The 19006-nt window shown below is 30.6% G+C and overlaps 1 long non-coding RNA gene across 4 annotated transcripts; it reads left to right on the forward strand.

The window, feature by feature from the left end:
- The first annotated feature begins 11311 nt into the window (after positions 1 to 11311).
- Positions 11312 to 14141, forward strand: LOC145590758 (uncharacterized). 4 transcript variants are annotated; one of them, XR_014102149.1, is made up of 5 exons: positions 11312 to 11461; positions 11736 to 11791; positions 12472 to 12708; positions 13349 to 13486; positions 13785 to 14141. It is a non-coding gene; the product is annotated as an uncharacterized LOC145590758 (long non-coding RNA). The 4 variants fall into 4 exon arrangements; XR_014102150.1 differs by having other exon boundaries at positions 11320 to 11461; positions 11754 to 11791; XR_014102147.1 differs by lacking the exon at positions 12472 to 12708 and having other exon boundaries at positions 11316 to 11461.
- Positions 14142 to 19006: the final 4865 nt, after the last annotated feature.

Genomic DNA, 19006 nt, shown 5'->3' on the forward strand with positions numbered 1-19006 from the left:
CCTCGGATATTTACCTGGTGAACGCAGAGGTTTGTTCACCAAGTCTGAGCAGCCGGAGCTACCAGTCCAGGGGCTGGACATTGTATGCCACCTGTCCTCCAAAGAAGGTCGGCTGCATGAATGGTAGGACATATTGCCCGTATGGCATCTGAGGCACATATGGGGCAAACCTGATCATTTAAGGGCCAGAGTGAATGGACTTGCCGCCTATGTAACTTTCATGCAAGGATTAAGAATTCCTTGCAGAAGTGTTTTTGAAGGTGTTTGGGAAGCTCGACGTAGAAGCCGATTCAGACAGCTGCTAGGTTCTCTTGTTCTTGATGATGTGTCGAGCTTCAGAGAATGATTTTTTGCTGTCATCTGGTTGAACTTGTTGGATGACCTTTCTTGTGCCCTTCTAGGGCAGTAGAACTTTCGACAAGTCGATTATAGGCGTAGCCTTCTCCTTTGGATGTGGAGTAGGTTGCCTGTCCTTGACCGGCTTCCTCCTCTCAGCTTATAGAGTCTTCTTGGCCAACTGACCCTTGTTGGAGCCAGCTGGCCTTTTGTTGATCAGGTCCTTGATTTCACCCTTAAAACTTGTCATGTATTTCATAAGTTCGTCTTGAGTGACTGCAGCCTGACCCCTTGCAGTCATGAATTTACTGGGACCAACTTCATTGTTGCCCCGTTCAAGTTTATCTCTGGAACGGATGCGCTTAGAGATGAGTGACCCATCAGGGGCTACATGGGTTTCGACTTCACAGTCGTTGTCCATATCATGGTCTGAATAGACCACCCCCTCGGCTCCAGGCAACTTGGGTTCAGGCGGCAATACAGACTCTTGAACCATCTTAGAGGTACTCCCCCCATAGACGGCGCCAAATGTTTTGGGTGTTTTCTTATCCCTCGGGAGAGTTATGTCAACAAGACTGGTCTGGGGCAATCTGTACCTGCAACACTGAGACTCCAATTGGTTGGAGCTCCGCCTCCGACGATCAAGTTAGTATCGATCGAAGAATGCGAAAAGGTGCGAAAAAGGTAAAAGTGGGAAGGTAAAAGTGGGATCTTCTCGGATTCCGAGATCAGGTGTTTTTCTCTGATGTGAGAGAATGTAGGTATGTTGTAATAATTGAATGTGTCCCCAAAATGGGGGAAATCTCCCTATTCATAGGGTCGTTGGAAAATGTGCCCTTCATTAGGTCAGGATGACCTAATGGGCTGCGCCGTTTTGCGGCGTTCTTAGGAATTGGGCCTTGAAGGCCGCCATTTCATTTGTCATCCGAGGCTGACACGTGTCAGCTGAGGAGTGGTCCATGTTGGACCCCTCCAAGAGTGACATGTGTCCCTCTCTGATTGGGCCATGTGTCTAGGGTATTACTCATTTTTTTTCTACTATTAAGAGTAATGGGTGTGTACTATTTGTTTGTCAAATGTTATTTGTAGTACTTTCGGCTTGAAAGATTGATTTTTTTAAGTAATATTTTGATGTAGTATGGATTATTATGTCCTATTTTTAGATTGAAATCAAATTGGTTGTATTATAATTTTGGATTGAAATCAACTATGAACTAGACCCGAAAAAAAATTATTTTCACATGTGATCAATAATTGATGGTGATTCACCATCTCGGAAATCCTAGATCCACCACTGCTTTAATCTAACCAAATTCATCCGTATAATCTTCAATCTTCATCCATGAAATCAATTATTTTTGCTATCAAAATTTATAATATTGTAGGTGTTGCTCATTCTACAATATTCGACGACTTTTGGACTTTCTGGATTTACTACTAGCATCTTGCGAGATTTTGTGATATCATTCTTTAACTTTTATTATATTATATGTATTTTAATAATGTTTTCGAGAAACATGAATCCGATCATGATTAAAGGGTAAATTGAAAACAAGCGCAAGATTTGATTGAATCTCAAAAAGGAGCATTAGATAACTTTTTTTGTAGTAGTCGAGTTGAAGAGTTTTCGAATAATTTGAATAATGATGATAATTTTAATGATGGTGTTGATGATGTTCCTAATGATGTGCCAAATGTTGATGTTCTTAATAATGAGCCAATTGTTGATGTTCCTAATAATGTTCCAATTGTTGATGTTCCTAATGTGACTATTATTGTTGATGATGACCATGATAATGTTGATGTGGGTATTAATGAACACTTTATCCATCCTTTTGATATCAATGATCCTAGAAATTGGGGTTTACTTGATGCTAAAACTAGAGATATTTTGATTGAAAAAGGACCTATAAGAGATTTATTTAAATATAATATTTCCTATTGATAGTTTTTCTAGGCATATTTCATATGCTTATTTTATAAGAAAGTTGGGTAATGGAGAGACTTCAGATAGAAGATAGTTGTATTCTAAAAATGTTGATAAAGTATATTGTTTTTGTTGTAATAAGTTGTTCACTTCTTAAAATAACAAAACTCTTTTAGCAAATGATGGAGTGAATGATTGGAAACATTTGAGTTTGAAACTCAAACTACATGAGAACATTGTTGAACATTTGACTAATATGAGTACTTGGAATAAAACAAGATTGATATTGAATAAGATCAAGCAAAGACATGAATACAGATTTGCAAGAAGGGATTCTTAAAAAAAAAGGAACGTTGGAGATAAGTTTTGATAAGAATAGTATATGTTGTTAATATCGTCTTGCTAAACATAATGTATCTTTTCGTGGATCTAATGGAAAATTGTATGAGGATAGTAATGGTAATTTTTTGGGATTGATTGAAATGATAGTTGAATTTGATTTGATAATTCAACATCATTTTAGATGTATAAAAAGTCTTGAAATTCACTGTCACTACTGACAGGATCTAGTCGCATCACCTAATCAAAAGTAATTCCTAAGTCCTCTAACTAAAGTAGATAGGGAAGAAAGGTCGGATCCACAGGGAAACAATGTTTTTTTTTATTCCTAATGAATTAATATAACCTAAATTATTAAGTAACCAGAATGGTTTTGTATGAATTATACTAAGGGGACTAATTAAACAAACGCGATTAAGAATAATAGGATTAACCATAAATTAAAGCCTAGGGTATAGGCTCACTAATAAATAATACTCCGGGATGAAGGACAACAATCAATTATCAAAGCATCAATTGATCAGATCATAAAGGGCTTTCGCTACGTATTACAAGCATAGAATTAATCTAGCGATATTAAATCGTATCTCTCGAATCTTGACTTAACCATTTATAAATTAATCCGCCCATTGAAACTAAGCCTAAACATCAATTCTCATTTGTCAAATCTCGAATCAATATTGCATAACACATACAGTTAAACCAGACCTAAGCTAATAGCATAACATTAAATCAATCAATAGGAAATTAATCAAGGCACTAACAATCAACAGTAATAAATCATCCCTTCATATTATTTACGGATCCCCAAGAACCCTAGAAATAAACTTCTCACACAAAATAAATCATCCCTTCATATTATTGAATTTTTTTTTTTTTGTTAAAAACCAGCAAATTAAACATGTCTATTCTACAATTTTTTTTTATTTTTTATTTTATTTTTTTTTTTTTTTTTTTTTGGTGCAAAGCTAAGAAACAATTTCATAGATGAAAGAAAATATTCTACAGAAATGTAAGGATTAAAAAATATATAAATTTATTTATTTCCATTTTGATAAATGTTCATTTACATATTAGTATATTGTCATTCACATGTGAATAAATGATTAATATAAATGTTCATTTATATATTATTATATAAACATTCACGTAACAATGTTCATTCGTTTCCATAGTTTGAAGTAGAAGTTTATTTTGATAAATTTTCATTTTTACTTTTACAGATGTTCAATCATATAATAGTATATGGTCATTCACAATTTCACATATTAACATACGATTATTAGTGTTTTGATAAATGTTCATATTTTTTGTCATCTTCTTTAAATATTTTATGTTCATATCGATTTTGAATTTCAATGTATGTCTTGTTGTCTCATATGGATATATGGTCAAATACATATTTATAGCTTCAAGAGTTTATTCACGTATATAATTCAGTTCATCTATTGTTATTTTTCATCATGGTCATTTTTAAAGAAAAAATTGGTAAAAATAATCTCAACTTTCGTCTGTTCCCTCAAAATAATCCCAACTTTGGATTACTTTTAAATAATTCGAACAATGGGGGTCATTCGCTCAAAAAAATCTCAGCCAATCAGTTAATCTGTTCTAACAAGTTAAGGTGACATATGTCACCATTTAATTGGTTGAAAATAAAAATAAAAAATCTTTAAAAAAAAAAAAGAAATGTTGTATAATAAAGGAAAACAACCCCCCAACCCGCGACCACCCTCCCCACCACTTAGCCACAACCCCAATCGAAACCCCCACACACCGATGGCACTAGCAACCCCATCCCCCTACGACCCTACCTATGAACCACCACCCGCAACACCCATATCCCCTATATGAATCCCCTAAAAAAACCCTCCCCCACCACTTTAAACCCCAAATTTGGCCCTCCCCCAGCCTCGAAATTCCGTCGCATAGAGTGGTGGTGACAGGTGGAGTTGCATGTAGGTTTTATCTTTATTTATTTTCAACCTATAATGCGCTAACATGTGTCACTTAATACAAAAAATAACCTCTTTAACAGGTTATTGGTCACTTGGGATTATTATGAGTGACCCTTGATGAGTCTATATATATATATATATATATATATATATATATATATATATATATATATATATATATATATTATTCCCCGTCCCACAGTCAAATTTGTGCTTATTTGAGATCTGCGGAGCTATTTTTACTACTAATATACGTTTTCTAGTGTTTTAGTAGAGTCGGTGTTATTTTGTAGGAATCTGCAGATTTATGACAATTCCCGAGCTTATTGAGCCACTACGAAGACGTTGGAGTCGGATCGTATTTTATGATCGTATATTTAAAGCCCAAGACCGAGTTAAAGGAATTTAGTTCGGTGATTAAAGGCTCGATTAAGTGAGTAAGCTACGAAAGTCCAATTAACTAGCATGGATCAAGTAGTGAGTAGAAGTATTTTGGACCCAAACCTTAAGAAGCCCAATTCAAGCGAAAGATCCAATCTCCTAAAGCAACTAGGCAAAATATTACCCTACACCCCAGTGTAGGGTGTTCTACCTACACCCCCCCTCAAAGATACGTCGTTTTGTAGCTGGTGTGGGTAGTACTCACGAACAGCTTTGATTCCTTCCTTTTTTTTTCCTTTTTTTTTCCATTTTTAATTCCTTCCTTTCTTATCATTCAAGCTATGTGTATATATGATTTTAAACCTTATATTTTCTCTCTCCTCAATTGATTGTAGTACCTTTATTCTTTCTGCTCAATTCATCTTCTTCATTTGATTTTTATACTAATTTTCCAGTTTATTTTTTTACGATTTTGATAATTGCAGTTGATCATCAATGTCTAATTCTTCCTCTGCCGACTTCGATCGTGATTGCAAAAGTGTGTTTTCATCTGGAGTTCGATTGATTGATTCGTTTATTCAACAATGTATGATCATAATTTTGTAATTTTTTTATTATCAATACTGTGTTATGTGAATGCTATGTTTATTTCTACGTAATTTTGAACTCGATTTTGTTGCTTCAATTTATGTGTTATAAGTTTTCGTTACTTCAATTTTCATATTTTGATTATGATGATGATGAACATTTTTGGATTGTTAATACTCTGTTATGATGATGAAGAACATTTTTTTGGATTGTTAACAAACATAAAATGATTGTTAATACTCTGTTATGAACATTATGTTGCTTCAATTTATGATATTGTTGTGCGTGTAAGAATTGCGTGTTTTTGTTTCTATACTTTTTTTTTGTTTTGATCATTTTTATATATTTAATTAATCATTTATGTTTTATCATTGGGACTTATTAATTTGTTTATGTTCATTTTCAAAGTCATATATGATCATTTCTTTTTACATTATTTTCATGATAATATTATGTGTTAAAATTTTTCAAATTGAACATGTGCAGTTTCATTATTGAACATTTTATGTGTTAACTATTGATCATTTTTGAAACCCTTTATGTTCACTTATAATTGTATATTAATAATTTGTGCAGTGGAAAAAAAAAGGGTGATATTGTTTATGAAGAAGCAGCTAAGTCTGAAATAAAGGGTAAATCTTATAATTAAAGGGTAAACAATTTAAATATGAAGAAGAAGCTTTTGAAATGTATAACGAATATGCTTTTAGGAATGGTTTTGGAATTTGAATTGAGAAGAGTAAGAGGAGAAAAGATGATTCATTTTTTATTAAAAGATTTATTTGTTGTAGTGAGGGTTATAAAGATGATAGGTGTATAGCCTTTTTGATAGGTTGTTAGCCTTTCTGATACAAATATAGCTAAAAGTTTGGCTAATAAAGATAAATAAGTTAGTATATTAGAACTTTAAAAATGTTAGTATAACTACTATTTTTTTAATGTTGAATTTCTTTTTAGTATGATTAGGACATAAAAATTTGTTTCTATATAGTACCTTTTTTATTATATTATTTTTTAAAATTTAACATATGTAAATATTATTTATCAATTTGAATATAAACAAAAGTAAAGAACCAATAACCAATTTATAAAACCTAAAAAATATTTTTTTTTTCATACAAAGATTAAAATGAAATATCAATTAGAATAATTTTTTTAACAAATAAGATCTGTAAGTCTTTTTTTCTCCCAAAAAAAAAAAAAAAAAAAAAACATCTATAAAATTATATATAAGATATGAACATATACACATTCATAAATGAACACATAACACGTACTAATCCTTTGCAAACTTTCTTGCTTATCTTCTATTTAACCTAGATTTAGTGTTTTTCTTCAAATAGTATCAGTTCTGCTATGTATTGCATCCTTAGCTTCCTAATTTGGTCCTCCTGTTGAACAAAATGAATTAACAAATGTTAATTATATACATTGTTTTATAAATTAACAATATATCTTACATTATCGGACATTTATCACTCTTACATTGTTTGGTTTCAAATCACAAATCCAACTCTCATTTGGATTAACAGGGAATGTTTCTATATGCTTCATAATGTATACTCCGTAGTTTGTATAATTAGCATTGCTAAGCCATTTTATCTTCTCCAAAACAACTGCATAGTATTCAATTCCATGTGCATCTTTATATCAAATGTGTCACTTTGGACATCACTACAATATAGATTGGTTGTAAGATATTAGTTTTAATGCATACAACTGAAATGAATATTATCAATATTATACATGTGCATAATGTATAAAAGAAATTAACATTCGTTATTTAGGCATATCAATATATATGTAAACTGAAATGAACCAATATTAACATATATTTTAAAATGAACATTACTATATTTGTAAATGAACATTATGAATTTCATAAATGAACAAAAGATTTCATAGAATGAATAAGTCAGTTTTCTCAATTCAAATGAATGAATATTTCTGCATTTCATAAATGTGCATAAAGTATCATAAAATGAACATTTTTTATTTTGGCATATAAAGTCAAATATAAACTCAAATAATTCAAATATACAAATGAACATTTATAATTCAATATATGTTCATATATTACCTCGGAATTGTAGAAATGTTAACATCTATACCATAAGACTTTTAATATCTTTTAAAAGTTCTAGATCTACAACTTGAGACTTTTGTTCGCAGCTTTTTTTTTTTTTAGTTTTTCTACTCTTGTTTAAATAGGTTTATCATCATCGGCTCTATTTTTAAATAAATTGTTCAAATTTTTGAAATAAAATCTTTATTTAAAAAACAATTTTTACTTTGATTTGAAATAATACTTATGTTTCTTCAGAATCTGTCTTGTTGTAATCAACAAACAGGATTCTTCTCTGAATTATCATTCTCTTTATTTCTCTACTTATTTCTCTACTCCGAAATAGAGAAACATATTTTTCGGTTCTACAAAAACAACACAAAACATAGTAGATTTTAATGATTTTTGCATAAAAATAATTCTAATCAAATTAGATTATGTTTCTGAACATGTATTTTCAAAATAAAATAGAAAAACTAGGGTTCGTACAAAAAATTATAGTAAAATGAACAAATTACTTACTCTTTCTGTGAATGATGTTGCAATTGTTGAATTTCGTCACGAATGTCAGACATTTGAAGCAATATAATTCAGCAGTATTTTGAAGCAATTTCGGAGTATTTTGAAGCAATTTTGGTTTCGATTTTTTGGTTTTGTTGAGAGAAAAAGTCTAGAGAAATGAAGAAGAAGGTTTTAGAGAGAAAATGATTTGGTGGGTAGTTAATGCAGGTTAGTGGGTTATGGGATGTAGGTAGGATGCTAAACGCGTCGTTTAAAGGGGGGTGTAGGTACCAGCCCTACCTACACTAGGGTGTAGGGCTCACCGATTAAGCTGCTAGCCGTGAGAATTGAAGACTGATCGGGCCCGTTCTCGTATCAGTGTTAGTAATTAATGGGCCTACAAACTAGGCCGGCTGCTTAGGTTTGCTTGATGATGAGTGATCGTTTAATTAAGCAGCTTTTGTTTATTTAACTTGATATGACTTTTAGTTTGGTGGGGATTAGTTTTTCATAGACGTTTTATTAAGATATGTTTTTCCTATAAAAGGGGTGGTAGTAGTGGTTTGACGGGAGGTTAGAAACATTCTTTTAGGGTATGTTCTCATTGACTGAACTGAACTGAAATGAGCTGAACTGAACTGAACTGAATTTATTAATTAGTGATTTTTAACTACGGATTAGTGATCTTTGATTATTTATTATTATACATATGTGTATATACAAATATACATATTAAAATATTTAAGAAAAAAATACTATGTAATTGAAATATTTATGGAAAATATATTAAAAACATGAAACACTAAAACATTTTAAAAACATATACTATTTAATTAAAAAATAAAATATTATTATGACAAAAGAACACAAAACACTTTGTAAAAAATTATCACAATTAAAAAAATAATAATAAAAAAAAAGAAAAAGTTGGAACGAAATTAAACAGAGCCAACCCCCCCAACTGTATACCACTCTCTTTATTATTCTAATTAATACAATGTTATTATTATTATTATTATTATTATTATTGTTATTATTATTATTATTATTATTATTATTATTGTCGTTGTTGTAATAAGAGCTTAAAAGAATGAAATTTGGTTTTATATTATTAGCAATATCATTACACATAAAGTGAACTGAACTGACTGAACTGAACTGAAAATAAACGTATGAGAACAGGCACTTACTCTTTTTTTTTTTTTTTTTTTTTTGTTCCGCAACTTTTTACTTATTATTAGTTTTAAATCATTAGCTTAGAATTGTTATATAATATAGGTATTTATTGGATGCCCATTATACCCTTTTGATAATTTTAGGATATTCTAGATATATAGGTTTATTATTTTACAAGAAAACCCTAATTGTATCACATGTATATATACATGTACGTACTTCCATATTATTCAGTATGAAGAATATAAATTTATTCTCTTTCCTACTTTCTCCTCTTTCTCTTTAATTTCATAACATGTTATCATTCTGAATCATCAAAAGGTACGCAGTATTATTGATTCATAAGATCAAGAGGTACGTATACATAAAATTATAGATCTGTCAATTTTCTAGTCAAAAGTTATGAAACTTCTATCAACTTTGAGTTGGCTGTTGGCTTATGGAGATTATTTAATAAAGTATAGTAGTTTAAGATTAGTATATTGTGATTGTTTGTTTTGATTTGCTTTTCATTCCAATAGTGAGCCTACTACGCTTTTGTTCATCATGCTTTGTTTATTTTTACTGATATTATGTATTGCCATAATTTGTCTTGGATATGAGTTTGTACCAAATTGATTTGCTTATTATATTAATAAAGTTAGGCATCTGTCATATTTTATATCCTGATTGAGCCATTTTCGTCTACTATGTCTCATTTATTCATGATTATTCTGTTTTTTTTTCCCTTGACCCTAAACGTTTAGGATTATATGACTTTGTTTTTATATTAGGACAATATCAAATTAATAAATATTGTAAAGATATTATTGTGAAAGATATGCCTATATAACTTTAAATTGTGGCCTTGATTTTCATGATGAGAAATACAAAAATTTATACTTTGTGATTTATTTAACATTATACTATCAACATTATGTCTATAAATCAACATGTCTATAATATTACATAGATTGCTAAGATGCCTAAGTATGCTTGTAGAGTCGTATTTTATCATTTTAGTATGTATGATTGCCGGCTTCCTATTTGATTAAATCATTAAATTATTGATAATGGTTCTTAATTACTATTATTATTTACTACGGAGTATATATTAAGATGATATTTTAAACGTGATTGTAACCGTTCCTAGATTTTTGCCAATAATAACTTCTTATATAGTAATACATAGTAGACCTGGAAAATGGGTTATTCGGGTCGGGTCACTTTCGGGTCAGCTAATATTCGGGTCGGGTATGGATCGGGTCGGGTTGATTCGGGTTTCAGGTCAACTTCATGTCAGGAATCGGGTTCAGTTCGGGTCGGGTCAATTTCGGGTCAGGTATGTTCGGGTTGGATCAATTTCGGGTCATATTCGGGTCCGGTCAAAATCTGGTCGGGTCATGTTCGGGTTGTTTCATTTGTGAATCAAGCTCAAATCAATAATTTTATACGCAATATATATTTTGTTATTGTTATAACAAACATTACCAATTCAGTTTATGAGCTTATCTACGATTAAAGATGAACATTTGAGTTATTTTTGGTACAAGACATTTTAAGTTCAATTATAAGGTAATTTTAGTTCCGAACATTCGGGTATCGGGTTTGTTCGGGTCAATTTCGAGTATCGAGTCTGTTCGGGTCAAACAATTCGGGTTGGGTCAACTTTAGGTCGGGTCAGTTCGGGTGTCGGGTCAGGATCGGGTCAACTCTATTTTCGGGTCGGGTATAGGTCAGACTAGGTCAATTTCGGATTTCGGATCAATGTTTTTGGGCAATTTCGGGTCATGAATCGGGTCATTCGGGTCTGATTCGGGATTGCCAGGTCTAATACATACTGCCAGACTATGATGATGTAATTTGTCTTTAATAAGAATGTACCATGTAAGATGGGGTTTGACCTTCATTGAGAATGAAAACAAATCTCTACCTTATTATATTATATAATAATAATAAATAATAAATAATAATAAAATATAAAAAGTTAAAGCTTACTCTTATGAACAGTGTGTTGACGTTTATACCCTTAAAATAGTTTATTTACCTATCTACCCTTATTTGACCTCTTTCTCTCTTCTTCAACTTTCAGTTACTAAGTTATCCAAAGATCACTACTTTTCATCTTTCTCTATGATCTTTGATGGAGATCTAAAGCACCTCCTTCATCCTCATCTCCACCGTCACCACGGTCCACATTCACAATAGCAGGTACTCTTCTTCTCTATTTTAAAGAATTTCTTTGTCCTTTTTCTATATAATGGTGTGCATCTGGTTTTCTCAATCAAGGGTTTCAATTGATTGATTTTACCAATTGGGCTTTTTCTTAGGGTTTTACACCATCTGAAATCTGATTTAATTTATCAATATTATTTAATATTTCATCAATTGTCTCCTCTTTATATACGCCCCGTTTCACCTGGTAACTTCATTAGTTGTCATTAGTATTTTTAGGTCTATTTGTATATTTTTAAATATTTTTTAGATGTTTTTAATCGAACAGGTTTGTTGATGGCTTTAACGTATCTTCCCAGATTCCTGGTAAATTCATTCGTCTTTTGGATTTTTTTTTTATTTTTTATTTTTTATTTTTTATTTTTATTTTTTATTTTTTTTATTTTTTTGTAACTTGATTCTCTTGATAATGTTCTGAATTTTGCTATATTCATTGCTATTATTTTTTAATGATAAGTTATATTTCTATTGTCTGTTTTTCTTAATTTGTAGAAGTTATATTTCATTTGTCATTAGTTCATTGATGAGTTCATGTGAGCTTATTTAATTTTAGTAGAAATTGTATATGGAAGACTATTATAAGTCCTGAACTATTTGCCAGAAACTCTTCACTTTACCACCAAAACTAATGTCTAATTATTCACACTCCAACATCATTTTATTATGGACCATAATTATGAGAATTTTCATAAAGCAACCACGCTTGAAACTTTGATCGGGATCCATGTTTATTTTGAGTTCCTAAGTCTAAGAAATGTATGTCAGGAAGCCTTTTCTCTGTATTTTAAAGGTCAATCTTTTTGCTGCATTTATACTATTTTAGAAAATCTATTGCAATATTATTTATATTTTAACTTTCTTGATACATCTATTGTTATATTTATCTTAGAAAGAGTCAATTCTATAAGATGATTTGACATTGATGATCTTACGGAATGTTATTTCTGTGTTACAGTACTATAATGATGTGGTTTTTTTTATTGTAGTTATATCAACCTTGTCACTAGAATAAAAAAACCACTATTTATAAGAGTTAAACTGCTTCAATGGAGGAGAGAAAGCTCAGAAGGCACTTCAATGGAGAAATCATCGTTTGTTTGGTGGATTGGAGGAGAGAGAGAAGAAAGGTAGAGGAAGAAAGAGAGACAAAAGGGGTGTTTAAAGAGAAAATCAGGCTCACTAATGTAATTGACACGTGATGTTACAGTTCATAAAGGGCCAAGGTACTCCGTAATTCATCAAGCTATTTTAAAAGTGAAGGATGTACTACCTCAATTCCACAGTGTTTTTAACTCCATCATAAGTTAGATCATAGATTTTAAGTGGGCAAATATTGGGGGATGGAGGGATTTATAACACAGGTAGAAGCCTAGAACAAGTAAATTTGTTCACTAAATGAGAATCTTATTATGCATGCGAAAAGAGGAGATACAACAATGGCCGCTAGGTGAAAGTGTTGTTGAGTATGAAGGTTTTTCTTTCACAATCTCAGGTTTAGACAAAATAATAATTGACTTCACATGAAATATAAAAAATAAACTGAAAATATTTTAAATCTTCTAATAGTTTGACATAACGTCTTAATCCGAAAGATAAACTAAAAATTACAGTCTTTTTACTTCTCTTATGTCACCTATGTTCTCGGTTCTCGAAATATGATAGTTTTGCATCACATACTGTCATTTCATTTAGTAGTAACTGATTTGTTGCTTTTTCAAGTTACTAGATACTCGATATATGCTCATATAAATATTATGGCACCTCTTCGTTGTAAATTTATTGAATTGTATTCTTTTTGCTTCTTTAATGTATTGATGTTGAAGGATTCTCTATCATTTATCAATTTTCTTCATCATGCTGTAGGCTTTGGAAGGAAGGGGTTTTGCCAGTCTTCCCTTTTTAACAAGTCTTTTGTTGGCAAGGAACTTGTCAAAGATGTTGCTGTGTTTCCCGTTGTTGTTGATGTCAATAGCCATGGTATTGTGACTAAGATTGCAGAAGGTAAGTTCTCCTTATCTTTTGTAGTACAGATGTTAGATTATATATAGCAAAGCTTATTTGTTTTAAGTGTAATATTTTCATCATAGAATTCAAGTGTAGAGAACTAGAGAAGTAAATTACCAAGTCACTCTTAATCCAATACCACCCCTGTTTTCCCCCTACATCATCTTGGTCTGTAATTTTGCTTAGTAGCTCCTTTTTTTTTTTCATGTCCTGGGTTCTTTTAACTTTTATTACTCTTCTGCCTCTTTCCTTAACTATGTACTGTTATTTTTTTTTTTTTTTTATGTATCCACAGGTCAAGATGCTTATGAAGGTGTGATAAAATTATAGATGGGGCAACAAATTGCTTGGAGAGGATTATAAGACGCAAGGCCATGGTTTCCAACTTTCGACAGGCTGCTTTCTGGTGTTTTGACAGTAGCTCCCTTCATATTATCATCTGTACCACTTATGAATATTGCTTAGTTTGATAGAATTTTCCTTCGATTTACAAGATACTTCACCTTTTAAAATAGATTTTCACAATGTGGCATTCATTAGTAAGCATAATTCATGTTGTATTGGAATTTCATTCTGTAGTATTTTATAAGAACTTAAGTTACACAATTATATACAAGGTTATGGAAACAGTGCACACTTATATCATTTTTAAGCTCTGTGCTTCAATGATTTTCTTTGAATGACTCTTGCAAACTTAGGCTCTAAGAAATTATGCCAAATACCTAAAATATCACACCAATGGTCTACTTTTCAGTAATCCTACAATAAGTTCTTTATTTGTTCAATGAAAATCCTACACTTTATTTAGCTTATATCATTTTAAAACTATAGGCTTGGAGTGGATCAAATGACTAACTAAAGTTCCTTTAATCACCATAGCTCATCCTCCACTAGATTTGAACTATATTGAAGTGAGGGGGTGGAACTCGAAACATTTGATACCATTAACTTCTTAGTAAGTGTATAAAGGCTTACCTAACAAACTTTTAGTATTAGGGCAATTCAACCATAACATTGCGCGCGTAGGCTCCTTTAGTAACAGTAAAAGTTGCATGCTCAGCGTTTAATCCCTAGGCCAATGCCTTTTATAACACACTATATTTTTATCGCTTGGCAAAACTTTGCTAATTAATGTTTTAATTTTGCATATTTCAATAAGTTTGTTGAGTGAGCCAAATAACTCGTCTATAAAGTGTACTAGCCACAAGGTTTATTGAAATTATAGACTAAAAAGACAAACAGTCAAGGATAACTTCTTTCTTTGGTTCATATAAGTTTTTGATAATTGGATCATCATATGTGTGCTTACAGTATATGAGTATATCTATTTCATTTGAATAACATCAAATCATTAATGACCCTAGTCATTGCGCCTAATCCTTTTAAGCTGGTATATATATGATCTTAGTGGGAGTATTCTATTGCATTGGATATATCTATTATACTTTATATCTATGTGTTATGAGTCGAGTTATTCAAGAAGTCGTCTAACTTTGACACGATGTTGTTATATTGTGAACTAATCATGGTATGTAACTAATTTGTATCCTAGCTGGGATTCGATCCAGAGACCCTAGGCAGTGTCATGGAGACTCGTGTTTCATCTTAACTTTTTGATGACGAAAATTGATAATATCATTACTTATGAGATTAGTAAGATTACTTATAAATGCATGATGTAGTAATTTTAATGACCATAAATTTCTATTATTTACCTCAAATTATGATAGGTAGTATTTGTATGAAGATGAATTTAAGGACACTCCTTTATTTATTTATTTTATATTAGATGTGAATGAAATTGATTGATATATAAATTATAGTATATATGTAATGACAATGACTATTACGTGAATACTTATTGTTTCATATAAATGTATGAAGTTAGATTATTGGAATGTTGAGTAAACCAAACTTTGTACATATGAACCTGAAATCTATAAACACTACGTCATATGAATAATATATTAAAGTTTTCAATAGTTAATATATTATGTTTTGGATGGATATTTAAGATACTAAACTCTATATGAGTGTTAATAGGTAACTCCAAAAGAATATAAATGTTGTCCAACAAGATTAGCATGTATCAAGATTACAATCAATGCTCCAATGGAGTATGAGAATTAGTTAATTGTCTTGCCAATTGTAGAAAGAAACACATTGGTGTACTTACATCACATCATACTCATGGCCATGCATAAAGTATCTCTAATAAAGTGATCACCAGTATTATAAAACTGATCATAATTTAAATACTAAAGGAAAAGTGATTGGATGTGATAATTAAAAAAAAAATTAGGCCATCCGGAGTATCAATAAATTCCCGTTATTGAAACTTGAAGTCTCATTTGATATGAAAGAAATAATGTGCTGACGCTCTCTCATGTTAAATATATGAAATAAATTGAATGGCAAGACATAACATTGAAATTGAGCTATATTTGGATTGTGATTTTTAATAGTTTGTGTTAAAAGAAAAAGTTCAAGAGATAATATAATTGGTGACCAGGAGTTCACTAGAATAATTTAATTTTATGCTTACAAATATTAGGTGACCAGAGGCTCACCAAGTACAAGTTATATGTGGAAATTTTAAGTAACTAGTATCGTACTATCAGTGTTTCTAGTGATCCCGAAGATCACCACCTAGTGGAATTACAATAAAGTTTATGTTTGTATAATAATTCTCTTGATTGGGGCTATTGTATGTCAGCACATAAGAAATTAAATAAGAAAATAGACAACTGCACAATTCATAATCCTCCTATTAATATTGATCTCTAGAAGAAAACAAAATTTCATTATTCTCCAGAAGATAACAAAATTTCATTATCCTCCAAAAGAGATAGAAATTTGTTGAATATACATGATTATCCTACGAGATGAAATTTGTTGCACAAGAAATTATATTTTAAGTTGGTGAAGAATTGCCCCAATATTTGAGATATTTTACTAACTCAGGGGGAAAAATTGAAGTAAGTTGGCAAAATTATAATCATTTGATCCTTCTAATGATACTTTGTAAAGTTACATGCCAACTTATTATAGTGATAATGCTATTATGTGCATACATTAAGATAGATATTTCCAAGTTTTCTTTATATCACTACACTTGAAGTGTAGATTGTATGATCGGTTCCAATATAAAGATGTGATATATGGCAATATAGTGTAGTTGATACTTTTAAAATACAGTAATAGCATATTAATACCATAATGTGAGAAATACCCTTGATAGGTGGTATAGATATCTGAATTATTATAATAGATGGCCTATTATGTAAGAAAAGTTATAATGGTACCATTGAGAAATGTATTCAGATATCATTATCAAAATAGCATGCAAATTAAAATTGTATCTTGAGGAATTATATGATACCGGTATATGATGGAACCGATAAATAATATGCATATGCATAAGGAATGGACTTGTAAATAAGGGATAAGAAATATAAGTATATTTTGATGTCGACATGAAACTAAATCAAAAAACTTATCATGAACAAGAAGTCCAACGAAATATGAATGCTAATGATCTGTTTATCATGGACTAGTAGTTTAATTAGAAATGAATTTATGAAATCCACACTATATAGTGTTATATTTTGAGTCTTTAATTTATGTGCATGCTTGAGTTTTAGATATATGAATTACTCATTGTATGTATATATATATATATCAAACTAAATCCTATACATGTTGAATGATATGGTATGACGAGTTTATAATTATGATGAAGGCTTACAAGAAGGAATTTATACTTTGATGGGCTTATAATTGTGATGAAAGTTTATATGATGACGATGCAATAACATGTTATATAAATCATGCATGAAAAGTTCCCGAAGAACTTACAAACAACGTACTCAAATATCTAGCCCTTCAAATTCTATATTCTGAAAAATGACAATGTTGATGATATTGTTATTAACTCATGAAGAGTATTGGTGACTAAGTTATTGACATAACAACCTGGAGTTTAACCATGTGAGAGTTAATCCATTTTGTACACATTGAAGAACTCTCGTATAAAATGCAAAATGTCTAAACAAGAATAGTATTGAGATATATAATAGTAAGAATAATCTTCTTATGGTCTAGAAGAACCATGAGTAAAAATAGTAATTACTTATGTTATTACTAATTCATATAAGCTTAGATAATGATATCAAGATATCACGAGTTGCCATAAATTATCATCAATATTTGATTATCAATATCTACTTTTACGACCTTTAGAAGTAGGTATAATTTTGATGGTAAGGCAACTTGAAACAAAAATATTATATAAGATAGTGGTAAACGCAACATAGGTATTGTTCTCACAAGTATGGATAAATAAAGATGTCTTACAATGAAGATTTTAAGATTCAAGTTTGATCAGGGAGGATCAACTATCAAGGAATGTTATTCAGCTACAAGTATGAAGTTACCAAAGCATTAAATTCATTATATTGGAAGATCTCAAGTTATATATTCATAGGGGGTGAAAATACGCTCTGTATTCTTTTTCCCTTAACCATGGTTTTGTCCCACATTGGGTTTTCCTGGTAAGGTTTTTAACGAGGCAGCATATCAAGGCGTATAACAAAAATGGTGTACTCTTTTTCCTAAACTGTGTTTTTATCCCATCGGCTTTTTCCTAGTAAGGTTTTAATGAGGCACACTATTCGATAATGGTCATCCAAGGGGGAGTGTTATATAATATATGTATTTATTGGATGTCCGTTATACCCTTCTGATAATTCTAGGATATTCTAGATATACATAGGTGTATTATTCTACAAGGAAACCTTAATTGTATCACATGTATATATACATGTTCTCCCATATCATTCAGTATGAAGAATATAGATTTATTCTCTTCCTTATTTTCTCCTATTATCATTCAGTATAGATTTATTTAGTATGATTTAAATGAAGGGATGATTTATTATTGTTGGTTGTTAATGTTTTGGGTTAATTTCCTATTGTTTGATTTAATGCTATGCAATTAGATTAGCACTGGTTTAATTGTATGAGTTATGCAATATTGATTCGAGATTCGAAAGATGAGAATTGATATTTAGGCTTAGTTTCACTAGGCAGGTTAATTTATAAATGGTTAAGTCAAGATTCGAGAGATGTGATTTAATACCGTTAGATTATTTATGTGATTATAATGCGTAGCGAAAGTCCTTTATAATCTGGTTATGCATTGATAATTGATTGTTATGTTTTATCCAGGAGTATTAATTATTGGTGAACCTATAACCCTAGATCTTTTTATCATTGCTTATTCCCCTAGTTTAATTATTGTCGTAGTATAATTCTCACAATTCTTCCTTATTTCTTGATAATTTAGATTATTAATAATTTATTAGGAATAAAAGAACATTGTTTCCTTGTGGATTCGACCCTACTTCCTTATCTATTTTAGTTAGTGGTTTTAGGAATTAATTTTGATTAGGTGATGCGACTTCAGTCAACCCTCAAAGTTCGAATTATTTTAAAATAATCCAAAGTTAGGATTTT

The sequence above is a fragment of the Chenopodium album genome, chromosome 18 (assembly GCF_948465745.1).
Source record: "Chenopodium album chromosome 18, dcCheAlbu1.1, whole genome shotgun sequence".
In the NCBI taxonomy this organism is placed as follows: Eukaryota; Viridiplantae; Streptophyta; class Magnoliopsida; order Caryophyllales; family Amaranthaceae; genus Chenopodium; species Chenopodium album.